We start from the raw sequence: 20,246 nt of genomic DNA on the forward strand, positions 1-20,246 counted from the left end.
AACAAAATGTTTTTTGAAGCAGAAATTAAATACACTAAAAATGAAAATAAATAAAAACAAAAGAACAAAAGAACAGACTAATAATTATTATTATTTTGATCACTTTACACAGTTACTGCTATCGTACAAATACACTTATTTGTAGGTTTGAAATTCTACATATGACATAATTATGTTCGCCAACAAAAACTAATTTTCAACAAATATTTTGAGCAAAATGTATTTGACTCAGATTGAACTCCGTCTGTTTGGCGCGCATACTCGCGGCGGCGCTCGTTCACGGAAGTGTGTGCTTGCTGAAGGCTCGTCCACGGCTGACTGCAAAATGTAAATATTTTCTCGACTTTCTAATTTTTACAGATGGAGAATATGTCTGTGAAATGTAAGTTATGCACTGAGGAAATTATTGGATGTCACTTCAGCTTAAAAAAAATATTAATAGAGGTATGTTTGTTTCCACCAATCGCTGCACAAGTTAAGGTTACGTATGATGACGAAAGCACGTTAGTGCGAGCCCTCCCGGAACCCATAGAGATTGCATTGCAGCGCCTGCATTTCGAAAAAAAAGCTTTTTGAATGGAAGTCTATGGGAGCAGTCGGGGCAAATCTCCGCCAGACTGAAATCGCCCAAAAAGAGGCGGTACTCCACAGAGCGTGACTCGGCGCTGATTGGACTACATCCAGAGGCAGAACAAACAGCCTAGCAGTGACAGATAGCGTAACTCTGTGGTTGAATGTGATTGAAAAATCCGTCCCTTTCTCACTTTGGTGGTGCATTGCCCTAATGAAGAAACCGCCCCTGCTCCTCCTACACAATTGTCCAAAATCTGATCAGATGATCTTTGGACTGAGCTGCACAGAAATGACAGAACAGATTTTTTATATTTGCTACCGTTCCTGAGAAATACCACTCTGAATTTGACCATGCCTATTTTTTTGTCAGGTCAAACATAACTTACATTAAAGGCCAAGTTACCTCAGCATGCTAATTGGTTAGTATTTAAACTAATGCTTTTGTGTGCTCTTTCTTACACTGAAAGCTTGGTGAATGTGCGTCAAATGAGTGGCACACAGTTATAAGCAAAAAGCCCTGAACCTTTCAGGTCATGGGTTCAAGACTCGAGTCCCGTGTGGAACATGCCCAGACCGCAAGTGTTCCTGTGGCCAGAAGCTGCTTCTGTTCAAGACATTGTGTCTTTTTGAGAACTATTTAATCTGATGCAATTAAATATAACATGCAGAGCATTTATATACAAAATCTTCATTTTAAGTTCATTCACACCTGAACTACTGAACCTCGACGGTGAGGTAATTCTGTGTCACTGGGTCAAGTCAAGTCAAGTCAAATTTATTTATATAGCGCTTTTACAATTGGTAATTGTTTCAAAGCAGCTTTACATATTAGAAGCACAGAAAAAAAGGGAAGTGGTTAAAACTGTACAAGCAAGCGTGGTAATATGTAACATATACAAGATGGTGCTACATTAAGCCAATGTCGGCTGACTTCCAGGGGTGGAAAAAACCCCCTAGGAGAAAAACCCAGCGTGCTAGCACTGGGAAAAAAGTCCTAGGAGGGAAAAAACCCCTTGGAAGATATATATATGTAAATGTATATGGAGATCAAAATCTGAATTGTACATTTTTATTATAGAGATTAAAAATCGATTATATATAAATATATGTAAGCGGATACGGGGATCCTGGGCTACGTTGTAGTCAGGTCCAGACGCAGGTTCTCCATCTGACCTGGATACGGCCTGGATCCAGCACCCGGCAAACCTCAGGATAAGCAGAGAGACAGATATTAGCGTAGATGCCATTCTTGTTCTGATGTACAGGTATATCTAGTGTTATAGGAAATGTTCTCGGTTCCGGCCGACCTAATTATTGCAGCGTAACAATCCTTTAACGGATTTGAAAAATGTTAATGTATTGATAATGTGTTATGTGTATGCAAGAGCAAAGAGATGTGTTTTTAGTCTAGATTTAAACTGACAGAGTGTGTCTGCTTCCCGAACAATGCTAGGAAGATTGTTCCAGAGTTTAGGTGCTAAATAGGAAAATGATCTGCCGCCTTCAGTTGATTTTGATATTCTGGGTATTATCAACTGGCCTAAATTCTGAGATCGCAATAAACGTGAAGGACTATAATGCATTAAGAGCTCACTTAGGTACTGGGGAGCTAAACCATTTAGAGCTTTATAAGTAAGTAGCAAGATTTTAAAATCTATACGATGTTTAATAGGGAGCCAATGTAATGTTGACAGAACTGGGCTAATATGGTCATACTTTCTGGTTCTAGTAAGAACTCTAGCTGCCGCATTTTGAACCAACTGTAGTTTGTTTAAAAGCCGAGCAGAACAACCACCCAGTAGAGCGTTACAATAATCTAGTCTTGAGGTCATGAATGCATGAACCAACTGTTCCGCATTTGTCATTGAGAGCATATGTCGTAATTTAGATATATTTTTTAGATGGAAGAAGGCGGTTTTACAGATACTAGAAACATGACTTTCAAATGAAAGATTGGTATCAAAGAGCACACCCAGGTTCCTAACTGAGGACGAAGGTTTAATGGAGCACCCGTCAAGTGTTAGAGAGTATTCAAGGTTTTTTCGTGAGGAAGTTTTTGGTCCAAAGATTAGGAAATCAGTTTTTTCTGAATTTAATAATAAGAAATTTCTTGTCATCCAGTTTTTAATGTCAGCTATGCATTCTGTTAGTTTTGTGAATTTGTAGGTTTCGTCAGGGCGCGAGGAAATATAGAGCTGAGTATCGTCAGCGTAGCAGTGAAAACTAACACCATGCTTCCTAATTATCTCTCCTAAGGGCAGCATGTACAGAGTGAAAAGCAACGGTCCTAATACTGAGCCTTGTGGTACCCCATATTTAACCTGTGATCGATACGACATCTCTTCATTAACTACCACAGACTGATAACGGTCAGATAAGTATGATTTGAACCATGCCAAAGCAATTCCACTAATGCCAATATAGTTTTCAAGTCTTTTTAAAAGAATGTTATGATCGATAGTGTCAAAAGCAGCACTGAGATCTAATAACACTAATAGAGAAATACAGCCACGATCGGATGATAGGAGTAGATCGTTTGTAACTCTAACGAGAGCAGTCTCAGTACTATGGTATGGTCTAAATCCTGACTGGAAATCCTCACAGATTCCATTTCTTTCTAAAAAGGAACACAGTTGTGTTGAAACTGCCTTTTCTAGTATCTTTGACAGAAAAGGTAGATTCGAGATTGGCCTGTAATTTACTAAATCTCTCGGATCTAGTTGAGGTTTTTTAATAAGAGGTTTGATAATAGCCTGCTTAAAGGTTTTTGGCACGTGTCCTAGTGTTAAAGATGAATTAATTATATCAAGAAGTGGACCTACGACCTCTGGAAGCATTTCTTTCAGTAGTTTAGTCGGCATTGGGTCTAACATACATGTCGTTGATTTTGATGATTTGATAAGTTTAGATAATTCTTCCTCTCCTATAGCGGCGAATGATTCTAGTTTTACCTCAGGGACACTACAGTGCACTGTCTGAAGAGAAACTGTAGACGGTTGCATGTTTATAATTTTCTCTCTAATATTATCAATCTTGCAAGTAAAGAAGTTCATAAAGTCATTACTGCTGTGCTCTATGGAAACGTCAGCAGTTGAATCTCTGTTTCTAGTTAATTTAGCCACTGTGTCAAATAAATACCTAGGATTATGTTTGTTTTCTATTAAGAGATTTGAAAAATAAGTAGATCTAGCATTTCTTATGGCTGTTCTGTACTCAATCATTTTTTCTTTCCACGAAAGGCGAAAAACTTCTAGTTTTGTTTTCTTCCAACTACGTTCAGCTTTTCTAACAGCTCGTTTTAGAGCCCGAGTGTGCTCATCATACCACGGCGTTGGATTAGTTTCCTTAATCTTCTTTAGACGTAAAGGAGCGACCGCATCTAATGTGCTGGAAAAGAGAGAGCCAATAGTTTCTGTTGCAGCATCGAGTTCTTCTATGTTGTCAGGTATACTAAGGCGATGAAACTGCTCGGGGAGATTATTTATAAAGCAATCTTTAGTGGCAGACGTGATTGTTCTACAATATTTATGGCTGGGTGGTGGTTTTGTAGCCTTGGCTAATTGTATTATACACGAGACTAAATAATGATCTGATATATCATCGCTCTGCTGTAGAATTTCAACAGCATCAATATCTATTCCATGCGACAGTATTAGATCTAGGGTATGATTACGACAATGAGTGGGTCCTGACACGTGTTGTTTAACTCCAATAGAGTTTAAAATATCTGCAAATGCCAATCCAAATGCGTCTTTATTATTATCTACATGGATATTAAAATCACCAACAACAAGGACTTTATCCGCAGCCAGTACTAACTCTGATAGAAACTCAGCAAATTCTTTGATAAAGTCAGTATGGTGCCCTGGTGGCCTGTATACAGTAGCCAGCACAAATGTCAACTTACATAATGTTACATAAAGCACCATCACTTCAAAGGAATTATATTTGAAATTCTTTTGAATGATTCTGAATGTGGGTGGCGCATAGTAGCCGCGTTTCCACTGTCAGGCCTAAAGCGGGTTGCTAGTGCATGCCAGATCTTGATCATGTGCTTGATCATGCCTCATTGGGGCTTCCTCAGAGCAAACGGCCCGGGTTTTCGGCCCGCCTAATATCTTGGTCCAAAGCGGGCCAGCTCGTGCTTGAGGGAGTGGTTACGAACAAAGGTGGAGTTTAACTGTGTGTGGAAACGGAGGTGCCATGGATGACTACATGTAGGTTACCAGCTAACATCAGCATTAAAGACTTTTAAAATCATTTTAGTTCAAAACTCGCTTTCAGACAGCAGCATGTGGATTCTGATCACCAAGACTATGCTCACTATTACCATAGTAAACATGGTAAATACGACGGCTTGAAGAAATCAGACAAATATACGTAGGCTATCACAATCATGTATTTATTTTATCTGTCAGCACGTCTCATCTCTCAACGGACTGATATCCATATTTAGTTCTGTGTATTTCATAAAATAAAGCAACTCCATGTTTTCAGGATTCCTCTGTTTCTCTGTCACTGGAGAGAGTGCTAAAGCTCCTCAGGTCGTATTTTTGGTGGAAAATTTGTAGAAATTATTATTCTATGTAAATGTGATGTAAACATACTGTCCAAATAAAAAGAAACAGATGCGACTGAATAAGTACATGTGTCCTCTTTCTTTTGTGAAATAACAGTAAATACCACTTTATTTCTGTGACTAATGTTTAATCTTGATACAAATTAATTCATTATGATTCATTTGTTTGGTAAAACATTGATGCTTGGGTTTTAAAATTTTTAAGTAAACAACAAAATGCCAACAAACGCCTGCTTTAATCATGTGCACTTTATGATCTCGCTAGTTTTCAGTGATTTCTTTCTGATTATTTTTCTGATAAAATTTCCATTTGTTTTTGAAATGACGGGTTTGTGTGACGTTGTTCCAGAGAGGCATGTTACGGGCGGGTTTTAGTGAAGCGCTGTGGATCTTCTGGTGCGATGGTGGAAATGCAGGGTGATTTTGGGCTCGTGCTACAAGTCCGGGGCTATTACCCTAGCCTGGCCCGCTGAAAGCCCTGGCTCACACTGGCCCGACAGTGGAAAAGCGGCTAGTGATAAATCATAAGCACCTTTACATTCTCACCTGTACTACTGAACCTATCTGTTTTTATGTACATTCTATTTCTTTCTTCTTTTTGTGTTCTTCTAGCTCTGCACTGCTATTGCTGCCAATTCGGGGCTTGGCCCCGTATCACTGCTTGCAGCTATATTTTTTATTTAGTATTGTTCTGAGCAAGCTATTTCACATAACAGATATTTACATATAGTCCACACTACAAAATAATGCTAATAAACTAGTTCAAACGTTTATTTTAATGTATGTTGTTGCCTGGATGATCCACAGCTGTTTTATGTTTTGTGATAGTTCTTGAGTCCCTTGTTTTTCCTGAGCAGTTAAACTGTCCACTTTCTTTCTCTTTTTCTTCTTCTTTCTAGCAACTTCTACATATGTGAACCCTTTCTAACAGTGACTGTAAGATTTTGAGATTCACCCTTTAACAATGTGGACAATTGATGACCCAAATACAACCAATACAAAAGTGAAAACATTCACTGGTGCTAAAGAAGGCAACACAATGCATTAATGCATTTAGGGGCATATGTAGACATGTGCCGATATACGGTAATGCGATAAATCGCGATAATGAATATGCACGATATTGTAATCGTCGGCACTTCAGAATACCGTAAATAATAATTTATTACCAATTATTAATTTTTTTAGAAGGCAATATACTTTACCCATCAATCGTATAAAATGCAAAACACCGCTGTATTCTGCGTCAAAAGGACACACACTCAGATGTAAACAATCCCAACGTGCATGAGAAGCACATGGCGGAACCAGTGAAGGAGACGAGCTGAATGAAAGTGCGCGTTCACTCTCTGACAGCAGAGAGCGTTGATGGAACAGCTGCGTGCTGCGGTTACCACGGAAACGTGCAAACAAAGTAACTGTGCTAGTGAAGTTTTTAAAATGCTTCAAACAGCCATTCATTGTTTTATAATCTCAGTGTTGTTCATCACAGCACCAAATACTGAATACTTAAAGACTGAAAAGGATATTTATTTTCAAACCTAAACATTTTTTATATTTTAATCTGGACTACAACATGCCCTAATGATTAAAAATGTTCTGATTATTTGTTATTGTTCAGTAAAACTTTGAAAACATACAGCTTCATTAATTAACATGTTCATTATCACTAAACTGACAATAAAAATACTTATAAAGTATTAATTATTATTAATGTTAATTTCTTAGTTACTATTTAATAACATTACTAAAATCAAAATAACTTATTTAATGGACCTGAGATAAAACTAACAATGATCAGTTGTGTTTCTAAACTAACATTAACAAAAGATAACACTTTCTGTAACAAATGAAGCTATTGATCAATCTTAGTTAATGCATTAAATAGAGTAAAGTGTTATCTGTTGTTCTTTATAGCCTAATTCTTTTGCATTTTAATCTGTTTGAAAATTTCAGTCAGTGTTGTTTTTGTTTTATTACAAAAAGAGTTCTTAAACCTGTTAAACTATGACAAAAATGGTTTTGCAACTTTTTTTAAATATCGTGATAATATCGTATACCGTGATAAAAGCTTCATCAATTAATCACAACATGAAAATTTGATACTGTCACATGCCTAGGCATATGTAAACTTGAGTGCCTAACTGTTTTTATAACAATTGTTTATACATTTAAAAAATGTGTTGGACATTTTGTAGTGTTCTATGGCAAATTTAATGTGTGTAACCAAAGAAACCACAACCTGGTGTATTTTGGGCTGGGCTGTGCTATATGTCTGTCAGGCTGCTATAAACAGAGCACAAGAACAACTTATCGAACCTGCAACCTTTCAGCAGCCCAGATGTTTAACAAATAAGCCACACCTCCTCCATGAAAATAATGAAGGCTAGCATCAACCTGAACTCCTGTGTGGACTGTCTCCATGTTCCTGTGCTCCATTTACAGCTTGCTTTACATCTAAAACACAGCTTAGCCTACAACAAAGATCCTCATTAGTTGCTCGAAATTGCAACATGCGAAAATCAAAAGCTCAGTTCAACATGTTAAACAGTTAAAGAGTCCAGCGCGATTGTTCTGCTCAATGGACGTATAAGCCTACTTACATTTTATTTTCGTTGTTTTCTCCACTTCATTTATCCATATGATCAGAGACAGACCCACTTCCGCATGGACATCGAGTTTTCCTGCATCAGCATTTCAGACTGTCAAACCGTTCTGAAACACCAAATATGTAGAAAAGACTTCGGGACTGTGTGCCGGGATTTGACGATTATTATTATTATTAATTTGTTTATTTTTATTCATTTATACTATTTACTTATTTACATTTTCGCCAATTTTAAAAGTCCTGTTGGTGGCGATAATGCGCTGAATAGCGTTCAATCTGAAGAAGACTGTCAGACCGAAGTAATCGATACACGGTCCTGAAAGTGGCCCTGCGTCTCAATCAGCTCCCTAGCTCACTAGGTCGTCAATCAGAATATCATGTAAATGAATGTGGCTGATTCCCTGATCAGTGCCCTGACTACTGAACTAGAGAGCTGTACTTCTCATTTCTTATTTGTGCCCTCGTTTCCTTTCCTCGCGTCTCATCTCAACCCCCCACAGGATGTGAGGAGAGGTCAGAAAACGAGGACAGAGGAATCGAAGGAAATACTTTTATTATTATTATTATAATGCATCAAACAATGAACAGATACAAAGACAAAACAGACAGAACCTCTACAGGAATGAAATTATATAAAATCTTCATGTAAAGTTCCACAAACAAAATAAGAGAAAGGAAAAAAAATAAATAAAAATAACATCCTAAACATATACAGAGGAAACATTATGCAGAGGCATTGGCAAAAAAATCATTATAAGATTTTTCAAAAATCTGTCACTTTTCTTGTTTTTAATCAATCTAAGAGATTTGAGAAATGCATCAACCTTAATTAAGAAATGTGAAAAAGTAGTCTGCGAGTTAGAGAATTTTTGCTTATGAATAAAACATTTTCCAAACAAAATAAAAAAAAAAATAACAATATAATTTATTAGTATTAGTACCTTTAGTATTAGTTGTACCTTTATAGTGACACATTATATCTTTTAATTGAAAGGATTTGGAAGAATCAAGATGCTTACCTATATGAAGATATAAACTATACCAAGTTTTGAGTTTTTAATAAATGCCACAGTTTCATTCACAGGATATATTTTATGTTTTTTATAATTTTATCTTAAAATGAAATTCTTTGGTCTTATTTGGAATGCAGTATTTATGAGGTAACAGCCAGGCTTCTTTCCAGTCTATAAATTTAATAAGAGATGCCCAATAAAATTTGCCTTTAGGAATGTTACATGTTTAATTTTGAAGAATTTGTCAAATACGCTTATTATTAATTTTTTTGTTAAATATACTTATTCCATCTAAGATCAAATAAGGTTCTTTTGTGTCACTCTTAGTAAAAGTTAGATGACATTTAACAAGTTGAGTTAGACGGAAGAAACCGCTTTAAGCACTGCATTATATTCTTTAAACGGTAAGTGGAAACACAGTGGCGGCTGGTGCAAAAAAAAAAGAAAAAATTTAGAAATGCAGGAATGAATTGGCTAATTGTTAAATATACATTTAACAAGTGATATAATAATGTATCTATCTAAAACATGGAAAATTCAGTATTTAAAGCATGCCATAGGGCTGAGATCTAAAAAAAAAAAAAAAAAAAGAAATCTGTATTTAATAAAAAAATATATATATTTAAGATCCTGCCCAATATTGTCCTAGAAACAATGTTCATACTGAAGGCTATAAACAAACATGAATGTAACTGTGTAGTATATGCTATAAATTATGTGCAAAAAAAAGGGGTCAAATCACATTAGGCCTAGGCTACATTCTAAAATTGTACCTTTACAATCTAAAAACAAAATGTTTTTTTTTTTTTTTAAGCAGAAATTAAATACACTAAACTAAAAATGAAAATAAATAAAAACAAAAGAACAGACTAATAATTATTATTATTTTGATTACCCTAGAACAGTCACTTTAAGCCGGGGACACACCTAACGATTAGCTGAAACATTCTAAGACTGAACTGAACACACATACCGATTGTTTCCTTCGACTGGAGCCGATTTTTATCGTTGACAGTCGGAGAAGAACACAAACGTTTATGATTGAGACCGCTGCTAAGCAACACACTGTGCGCGGGATCTTGAAAATGGATGTAAACAAACAGCTGGCGCTCTTCATCTGCAGCTATATTTGTGCGGAAAATAACTAAAAAAGAGGAAAAACGCGAAGGATATGTGTGAGGTCCTGGCTGGAGAGGCAACATGGATTTGTTCTCTAGAGAGAATTTGAGGTGAGTAAACAAAATCTCAACAATAGGTAGAATATTTGTAATTCATATGCTTAAATCTATTTTTAGGGCTTGCACTCCGGTGGTGTCGGCCGTTGTTATAAGCAACGATAAGCTGCGATCCTCAATGAAGCTTGTTCGACTTGAAACGGCACTGTACAGACCATTAAATTACCACAGAAGTAACGTTAACTTTATACTACCACAATGCGACCTCAAAGGGCACTTTCACTTTTGCGATCAAAGGGGCAGGGCTCTTTATATTCTCTCTGTATATATTGTATCAACTGTTAATTTTGTATCAGTATCAGATAAATAATATTGGCTGGTGCTCCAGGACACTCGCCCAATGCCGTCTATGGATAATCCGGCCCTGTACATTACCTGACACGTTCAAAGCTTCCGCAATAGCAGCCCAGCTTCTTTCCTTGTCGCTTCTATTATGGTATTCCTTCGAAGATATGTTGTATTCGTACTCTTGCCAGAGTTCAACCAGTTTTTCTTCCATACCGGTTGTCCAATGTGTTTTTATGTTTCAAACGTTTTTGACGCCATTTCGCCGCTTGTTTACAATCGCCTGACACAGTCTCCAAGGAAACAGAGACATCATCGGTCGCAAATATTATGCTGCCTTCACGTGCTCTCAGTGCTATTGTAAAGATTACTTTCTTTGAAAAAAAAACAACAACAAAAAAAAAAAAAAAAACTTGAATGCGATTTGTTCATAATCACTACTTCAGAAGTGGGAATTATCAAATTTGAGAAGAATCTTTGTGAGGAGGCCTGGCAATGACTGTTTCTAAAATTCTAAGACTAGAATCGTTAAGGCTGGAATACATTACACGATTTTTGCCCCGATTTTCCCCCCGAATTTATAGTCTGAAAAAGTTGACGCTAGTTGACAAAAGTCAGAGCCAGTCTGCAGATTTGAGCCGACAGATTCCATGGAAAATCGCGTAGTATATCATGGTCATAGACTCCGATTTTTTAGCTTCAGATTTTGATTCCATCCAGTCGGAGGATATCAAACATGTTTGATATTTTGAGCAGATTTTAGAACACACATCAGTGCACTATATGTGTTGTTGTTATATAAATACGATACAGTCATACGCTGCCCAAACAATGCAAATCAAGGGTGCAAAGTCAAAAAGATCGAGAAAAAAATGAGACTACTGTACAAAATCATAAAGCAATAAAAAAATATCTGAAGAATAAGTGGAGCTCCACCATGATAGAAAAATTGCTTCAGTAAGTACTGTACTGTTAGCTTTGTCTTGAGAGAGTTAGCAAACCACATTCTGCGGCAAATCCGGATTCATTCATTATTAAATATGTTAATATTCATCACTATCTTACATTTACGCCAGAAGAATTATTAATTATATTACATTAAATGTACATAGCGACTGATTATGATAATTGATTACATTAGGTAACAACTTGGATATTCATAAAACTACACAATTTACCTCTAACTCCTGTTGTAATCTGTCCATACTGACTGTGTCTACCCACCCCTGTCTATCTCCAAAAGCATTTGCCTCGCATCTTCCACTACTCATCTCTTGCATTTGTTTCGCCTGTCTGTCATGCGTCTCCTAGCAACCAAGCATGTGTTTCTGTTTGTGTTCCGAACAATTTTAAAGTCTGGTAGTGTATGATGCCCGGCTTTTCTCTGTAACCATTTACAAAGTCGGCAAGTATGATGCCTAGTGTTTTAAAAATCTGTTCAGATTTTAAAAATCGTTTAGTGTATTCCAGCCTTTAGATGCAGCACACTGCACGATTTTAAGCACCAACTGTAAACACCGACTGAACACAACTGGCTCTGACTCGGGCCGATTGGACATGATCAGTCGTAAGTATCAAATTACATTCATAATCGGGCTTACAATTAGGGCTGCACGATTAATCGCATGCTATTCTCACGCGCATTTCGTCAGTAAAGCCGGTTCCCTGATTACCGCTAAATCGCCATCACCTGCTTTCAAATGAAGCGGCATTTAATAGACAGAGCCGTAGATCACTGAAAAGCCACGCAATATCGCGTTCATATCGCAGATGAATCGCCTGCGATAATGAACGCGATATTGCGTGGCTTGTCCGTGAACTACGGCTCCGTCTATTAAAAGGCGCTTCATTTGAAAGCAGGTGATGGCGATTTAGCGGTAATCAGGGAACCGGCTTTACTGACGAAATGCGCGTGAGAATAGCATGCGATTAATCGTGCAGCCCTACTTACAATCGTTAGGTGTGTCCCCGGCTTTAGTTGTAGGTTCGAAATTCTACATATGAGATAGCAAACTGACATAGAATCAACGTAGAAACGACGTTTCTCATGACATCGAAACGACGTTGATCTCCGACGTTGATCCGGCATCAGTTTGCTCATCGGGGTAATGTTGAATCAACGTCAGACACTCCATTCAAATCTATCGGAAAATCGACGCAATTGGTTTGCTTACCGAACGTTGAAACGATGTTGATTTTCGGATGGTTAAACGACGTTATAGAATCGACACATATTCAACATAAAATCGATCTAATTGGTTTGCTTACCTAACGTCGAAACGATGTTGATTTCAGTTGAGTGAAACGACGTTGTAGATCAACACGTATTCAACATGAAATCGATCGAACTGGTTTGCTTATACCCTGATGTTGATTTCATTTGGGTGAAATAACTCTATACAATTAACACATTTTCTACTTATTTTAAAAATCCCAAACACTTAATACTAAAAGATAAGCCTGTTTACAAAATAATCACACATCACAATCAGTTAACATTGCTTTAATATTTACAAACAGCCTACATCGTTAGAGCATACAAACCTTCTATACAAGACTAACATAGAAAAGGCGTTTACACTCAAATACACACAAAGAGATATAAAATTATTTATAATAGCCTATTAATTATAGGCTATTATAAATAATAAGTTACAAATTAAAAGCAATATTTACTCAAGTATAAAACTGGTCATGTTCTTTTGTACCAAATGTGTTATTTTTATTGGAGCACAAAAGGAGATGTAAGGCAGAACATCAAGAGACTGACAGCCTGAGTCAGAATTCACTATCACTGCTTCTTTTCTAATGATGACTGAGACTATATGACTCTCTCCTTTTGTGTTCAACAAAAATAAAGACATATGGGCCAGTAGATGATTTATAAAGAAATCTTACCCTTGTAAATGGAGGACAGAAGAATATAGCAGATTAATTGGTTCTCCTTTGCAATTAAAATGTAAGTTCCTTGCTCTTGTAACAACAGGGATGTAAACTCATCAGGGGTGACAAAGATGTAACCCACAATTTCAATACCATGGACAATGAAATATATTTTTAAATTACTTTTTTAATTTCAAAGTTTATTAATATTTTAATTTATTTTATAATTATTATTGACATTTATATCCAAATTAAAATATTTCATTTTTATCTAAATGTAAACCAGTGTCAATTCATGAAGTGCCCCAATGATTTAACGGATTCACTCCTGCAATTGGATAAATGCGAATGTCACTCCTTGCAGTGCAAGTGGTTCTCTAGCAGCATACAAATAAAACTGTGAATACGGAAAGCAATGTGCATATTTTATTTTAATATTGCTCATTTATTATAAGTCTATAGCCCCCAGCTGTTAGAATAGCGACTCAATTATGCACATGCTGTATTGTATCTGGCATTATTGTAGTGAAACTGAGCAACTGACAGTGGAAGGTGTAGACAGTATTTCAGTGAAGTCATCAAAATGTTTTAGGAGTTGAAAACTTAGTTCCTTTCTCTCTCACAAACACAACAGTTACACCTTTTAAATTTCAGAGTGTCTATTTACATAAAGTGCAAATAGCGTCCCCTTGTTGGCAAACGCTATTTACACTAGCTTTAGGGCCACTCAAGTTTTAAATAAGAAGCACAGAAGGCAATGTCTTCAGTGACAGCAGTAGCGAGTAGGGAGTTCTGGCTTTTGATGCAAGTTCAAATCTGCCTTTTGCTAAGCTCGCAAATAATGTTCTAAAAGAGGAAATAAGCTGCAAAGTGTTTAATAATATTAAAAGTGTTTATTGGGTAGTTAGGAGAAGGTGTAGGGAGGGTTTTATTCTACCAATGAGGCAGCATCCATTTAATCATTTTAATAAATACAATAATTTACACTCTATATTATTGCATCCTGTTAATGTACAAAAATACTGAGGTGCAAATAGTATCTGCCAATATTAAGTAGGCCTATAGATAGCATCTATTTACTCTTATTGCAAAGAACTGATACTTTACATGGTGTAAACAGAATCTATCACTATTTTCACCTTGTGTAAGAAAATGTGCTATTGTCACTTAGTGCAAATACAAATCACAAATTAAGAAACTCATGGCTCAATTTTTTTGTAGATCAGAAAAATTTGGCCAATCATGCATATTTCTTTGTGTATGATTTTGTGAATCACCTACACTGTTTGGCTATTCTCATGTGGTAACATTAAATAAATATTAAGTGCTAGCTACAAACATCATCCATAAAAGAGACTTGTATCCCTTTAATATATATATTGAATGTCAAATAGTAGCATTTATAATAAATATTTAGCTACTGTTCATTTCTGGCCAAAACCATACTTCTACAGTGCATGTAATTTCAGGGTGGCGCAGTGTTGATTACTGATTGATTAATAATGACAAGATCAGATTGTATATCTTTACATTTTGAATATATTACTGTTTGTTAAAATTTGAATTCATGTTAATAAAAAAGATGCTGCAAAGTGTGACACATCAGGACTGTTACAGTGTCCGAAGAACACGGCTTAAATGTGAGCATATGAATTTCTTAATTTGTGAAATAGGATTTTTGCACCTCCAATGAAGAATTTGAAAAGGAGTAGCTGTTTTTGTAACTGTAGAAAAAACGTTTGCAACTTTTAAAAAGTCAAAATTTTTAATAAAAAAAAATAATAATTTACTGATGTTTGACTATTCTTTAAAATTAGAAATCCCACTATCACAGGTGCTCAGTTTTGCTATAGTAATACCCTCACAGAGCATGGTAGTAATCAGCCATCCATTTAAAAGCAGAGGACGGTGTGATGTACTGTTGGTACATCTGTCCAGGCCAACATCTGATGTCCTGATGCCTTCAACTGGGGATCCCTGAGATCCTGCAATAGAAATAGTACAGATCAAAATCATACATCATACATACCCATTACAAAGTATCTCATCTGGTAACACAAATTAGCATTCCAGGTTTAGTTTAAGTTTAGCTCAATATACAATATTTGTGGCATGATACTGCCCAAAAGAAATGATTTCAACTCGCTCCTCTGAATATTCCTTTAACCTGGCATTGTCACGACCGTCAGTGAGAGTGCCCGAATTAGCCACTTGAGGGCACTCCATCCTGGACTGTTTTCACCCCATTGACTACACTACCCATAACGCACTGCCGGACTCATTATCCCTTTATCACATCATTACACCCAGCTGTCATTTTTTTTGTAATCAGTGTCTGTCTATTTAATCTCAGTTGTTTCTGTCCTCAGTTGTGGTTTGTTGTATTGTCTTGCACATTTTGTATTGCTGGCTTTTTGTTTTGTGGACTCATATTCTGGATTTTGACTCTTGCCTGTTCTCTGGACTACGATTTGGATTGCCCATAAACCCTTATGCTGCACATGGATCTATCATCTTGTTCTTGTGTGCACCCATGACAGGCATTTTGTGACCAAGACCAATGACCTTGTCATGTCTTCTTTTACATTGTAATTTTCATATAAGATAAATAATTAGTGCAAAATATGAAACATCCATGTATTTACAAACCTCATTTGGATAAATACGATGGTGGAAAACTTGAATCAGTGTTACACAGGAAAGCCTGTCATTGATGTGCTGTAAAGTAAAAGGAAATAAATAAATAAATAAAGGTGAAAGACACCCCCTAGTGAAAAAAGTATACTAAGTATACTTGCAGCAAGACTAATTATTAGTATATTTCAAGTGTGTTAATGATTAGTTAATTTAAAGTGTGTTATTTTGAAACAACTAATTTTGTACTTAGTATATTTAAGTTGAAATTAAGTAGTATTACAATACAACTTTAAGTATATTTAGTATACTTATGTGTGCTAAATTGGAACAACTTCAAGTATACTTAGTGCACTTTAAGTATATGCCTGTGTAGGGACTAATTACATGCTTGATTAGTGTTATTAAAGTGTACTTAATTTGTGTTATAAGTATACTTTATCTATGCTTTAAGTATGTTATACTTGTTATAAATACACTGTGTTATAAGTGTACTTTATTTGCTATAATTGTACTTAATTTGTGTTATAAGTATACTTTATTTGTGTTGTAAGTATACTTTATTATAAGTGTACTTTATTTGTGCTTTCAGTGTATTTTAATTGTTCTAAATATACTATTATAAGTGTATTTTATTTGTGTTATAAGTATACCATATTTTTGTTACATTTCAAATGTATTAAAAGTGAAACACAAGCAATAAATCATAAGTGTATTATACTTGAGTAAAACATATGCTTTGTAATACCTTTGGCTTATTCCTAATACTAGTAATGGCATACTTTGTCTTTAATAACAAACTGTTATTACTTAACTGTACAATATACTTTAAACATTAAATTGTATTACACAAGACAGTATTTTAAATGTATTACTTAAATACTAAAGGCTGAATTTCTTGTGGAACATTTTTAGCCAATGCTGAATGCACCTGTTTTTAAGGCTATTACAATAAATAACATAACTTCAATAACAAACAAAGACATGGTATTAACTCAAACTTAAACTGTGTTTATTGAAATCTCACATGGTTTTAAGATTATAAAACATGGCTAAATGAACCTTGTTTCTAAATTCGGCAAGAACAGCATCTGTAAAAAGAGTAAAAAAGAAAAAGAAAAAGGTCAGGGCCATGTTCATGAAACTTTTTCTTTCCACTACATCAGTCTGTCTACATTCAGCATTAAACTAGTACTACTTAATAGAAAATACAGTAGGATTACAAGTGAGGAACTGTATCGTTAAGTCATGTCAATATTGTTTCCAGTATATAGTCCAACATACAATAAGCAACAGAAGCGAATATACTCATGCAAGATCACATTATAAATCAAATGATCCAATACCACTAAAGTTTAACAGTATAGTAGTATATTTTATAATAGTCAAAGAAAAAATGTTAGAAAGACTTTACATATTGGATACATAGTCCCCAAAGCAGAAACAAATGGGAAATACACCTGCAAAAGTTATATGTATGGGGATGACATTTATTGATGGATGTCTTGGGATATATCAAAATACTGGCTGAAACGATAACTACCAGTCTTCAGAAGTACTTACTGTTTCTGCACAATTCAAACTGTAACATATATTTGTAATAAAGTCACACCAATAATGTTAGCTTATAATTATACATAGGGCCAGCAGTAAATGTGGCCGTCCAATCCTGCTGCTATAAAATTACCATTTTTAGTAGCAATTTTAGCTACAATTTTCCAGACAAAAATTTAACTGAAAATTTTACTTTTTAAATTACAGACCTGTTATGGCATGCACTTTGTCAACATCCAGCTGCCTTTTTTGGGGGCCCTTTTTCCCAGATTTCCCTGTCAGGGTGGAGTCTGCGAGAACTTCCTTGCTGAAGACCAGAACAGCCAGCTCCTGGGCAAAAATGGTCATTCTGGATCTATTTAGCCGCAGAAAGGCCCTCTTTGGTACGGTTACCACACTTCCGGCCAAGGGGTGCTATAGGGAGGGAGAGAGAAAGAGAGTCATCTGATAAATGAATACATAGTTGGGACATCTACCTCTGAGGAATAAATATTATTACAATGTGAAAATAATGTGCTTACATCAAGCTTTGTTTTGACAAACTGCTAGTAGTCTATATGTTCCACTATGGAGTAGTATGTGGTATCAATTTAATATTGATCTATTTTACCATAAATTTACTTGCTGGAAATTCAGCATTTTAAACACCCATGAATTAACTCTGGCTGTTAAGTGATGGATACATTAGCCCTTAGTTGTAACATACCATTTCAATTTCATTGACCAAAGTATTTGAACCAGATGCTGATGAGGGGGTGCCACCAGGTGAGGGAATCAGTGATCGGACACACTGGATGCACTCCTTCACTAACTTGATCATTTCTGGAAGCTCTTCATGAAAATAAGGGGAAAAAAGCCAAGTTAGTGTTGTTTGACTGTAAGAACTCTGCATCTCTGGCATGGCAGATGGGTGAAATGTAAAAGCTGGCCAGTAATAAAGGGATAGTGGTACTAAGATTCAAGGATTAGATCCAAATTTGAAAATTCATTAATTATTCACCATCATGTCATTCTAAATCCGTGAGACTTTTGTTCATCTTCAGAAAATAAATTAAGATATTTTGGTGAAATCCAAAGACTGCCTTTGCAACGACCACTTTGATACTTTAAAAAGTTCATAAAGAGATCCTAAAATTTATCCATATGAATTGAGCGGTTTAATCCATATTCTCTGAAGACACAATGATTTTTTATAAACAGATTTGAGGCTTTTACTTGCATGTTAACATTGATCCTCGAACATACCCAGGAGCTCAACCAAACCTGATTGATGGTAAGAACAAACCTCTTCCAGAAGCTTGAACATACCGCGTAACACAGAGAATGAACCTTGTTGGTTACGCAGCATGTTTGAGCTTCCGGAAGAAGTTTGTTCTTGTGCATCATTTAAGTTTGGTTTAGCTTCTGCTTATGTTCGCTGATCAATATTACAGTTTTTTCCAATTGCTAACACACTAAAATGACATGCACAGCACAATTATTTAAACTGACACACAGAGAGCAAAACTTCTTCTCAAGTCTCCAAAAGTCTAAACACCTTTTCTGTTTTACACACATTTTGCATTTCAAAATAGCACTTTTTAAATTCACTAAATACAGTTCTCTGCATAAGACACAACAATCTGACATAAAGTCACATGTTTGCCATTTCAAAACACTGCCATTCAAAATGACACTACATGAGCTAATTGGCCAATTACATGTGCCACCTGGCCAAACACCTCAGTGGTTAATTGTTAACACTTCAATCAGGATGTAAGCACTATGAAAAGACCACAGGTGAGAACCTTTTTTTTTACAACAACAATGGAAGACATTGCAGAGAGAGGAAGAGGAAGAGGAAGAGGAAGAGGGAGGTTGAGAATAAGAGGGGGAGGAAGAGTGAGAGGTAGGGGTAGAGCAGGTAGAGGAGTTCATGGCCAAAGAAGACAAACACTTTCAAATGAAATCAGAGCAACCTTAGTAGATCATGTCATCAACCATGGGTTGACAATGCGTGAGGCTGGACAGAGAGTGCAGCCAAACTTGAGCCGTTTTACTGTCGCCTCTGTCATCCGGACCTTTAGACTGGAAAACAGGTATGTAACCAAAATTTCATGTAGTACACATGTAGTATACCCCATGTCATAGTGTATCAGTTGGGTGACACCTGTTTACTTAGTGTATGACATCAGCCATTCATGAACTGTACAAGTTTCCTGTACAATGTACTCTACTGTGGGGGAAAATATTTAGGCTGCATTGTCCTAGCCCTATATATATTTTTATTTTATTTTTTCTAAAGGACTGAGAGACGACACCATGGTGGAGGAAGGGGCCAAATGTTCACCGGGGTACAGGAAGCTGCCATTGTAAACTTGGTTTTGGAAAATAATGAAATCAGATTACGAGAAATTCAAAGCCACATCATCCAAGACAACACCTTATTCAACAACATTCAACGAGTTAGTCTGTCCACATTGGCTCGCATTCTCAAGCGAAACCAAATCAGAATGAAACAACTTTATAAGGTGCCGTTTGAGAGAAACTCTCAAAGAAACAAAGAGTTCAGACGAGCATATGTGGATGTAAGTACTATATTGACTGCAGTACACTACACACAACATTGTTTCCCAGTGTACTGGATAACACCATATTGAGTGATTTTTGTTCTTTGTTTTCAGGGAGTACTGGAAATGGATGCTCATGCAATCCCACATGAATTCATCTTTATAGATGAGGCTGGGTTCAACCTAGCAAAGACCAGAAGAAGAGGGAGAAACCTCATTGGCCACAGAGCCATTATAGATGTTCCTGGCCAACGTGGTGGGAACATGACAATGTGCGCTGCCATCTCCAATATGCATGGTGTCCTCCACCGTCATGCCAAACTTGGACCATAC

At 36.2% G+C, this 20,246-nt stretch overlaps 1 protein-coding gene across 2 annotated transcripts in view; it reads right to left on the minus strand.

Annotated features, from left to right (window-relative positions):
* The window catches only part of ipp (intracisternal A particle-promoted polypeptide), a 161,069-nt gene extending 152,971 nt beyond the window's left edge, over window positions 1-8,098 (minus strand). The window contains exons 1-2 of one of the 2 annotated variants that reach the window (XM_067364131.1): window positions 7,979-8,098; window positions 7,756-7,867 (exon numbers count right to left, since the gene is read on the minus strand). The gene's annotated coding sequence lies outside the window, so the exon portion shown is untranslated. Of the gene's footprint in view, window positions 1-7,755 lie in introns of both variants that reach the window. The other variant, XM_067364130.1, reaches the window with a different exon arrangement.
* Between the last annotated feature and the right edge of the window lie 12,148 nt (window positions 8,099-20,246).

This window comes from Chanodichthys erythropterus, chromosome 16 (assembly GCF_024489055.1).
Source record: "Chanodichthys erythropterus isolate Z2021 chromosome 16, ASM2448905v1, whole genome shotgun sequence".
NCBI lineage: Eukaryota > Metazoa > Chordata > Actinopteri > Cypriniformes > Xenocyprididae > Chanodichthys > Chanodichthys erythropterus.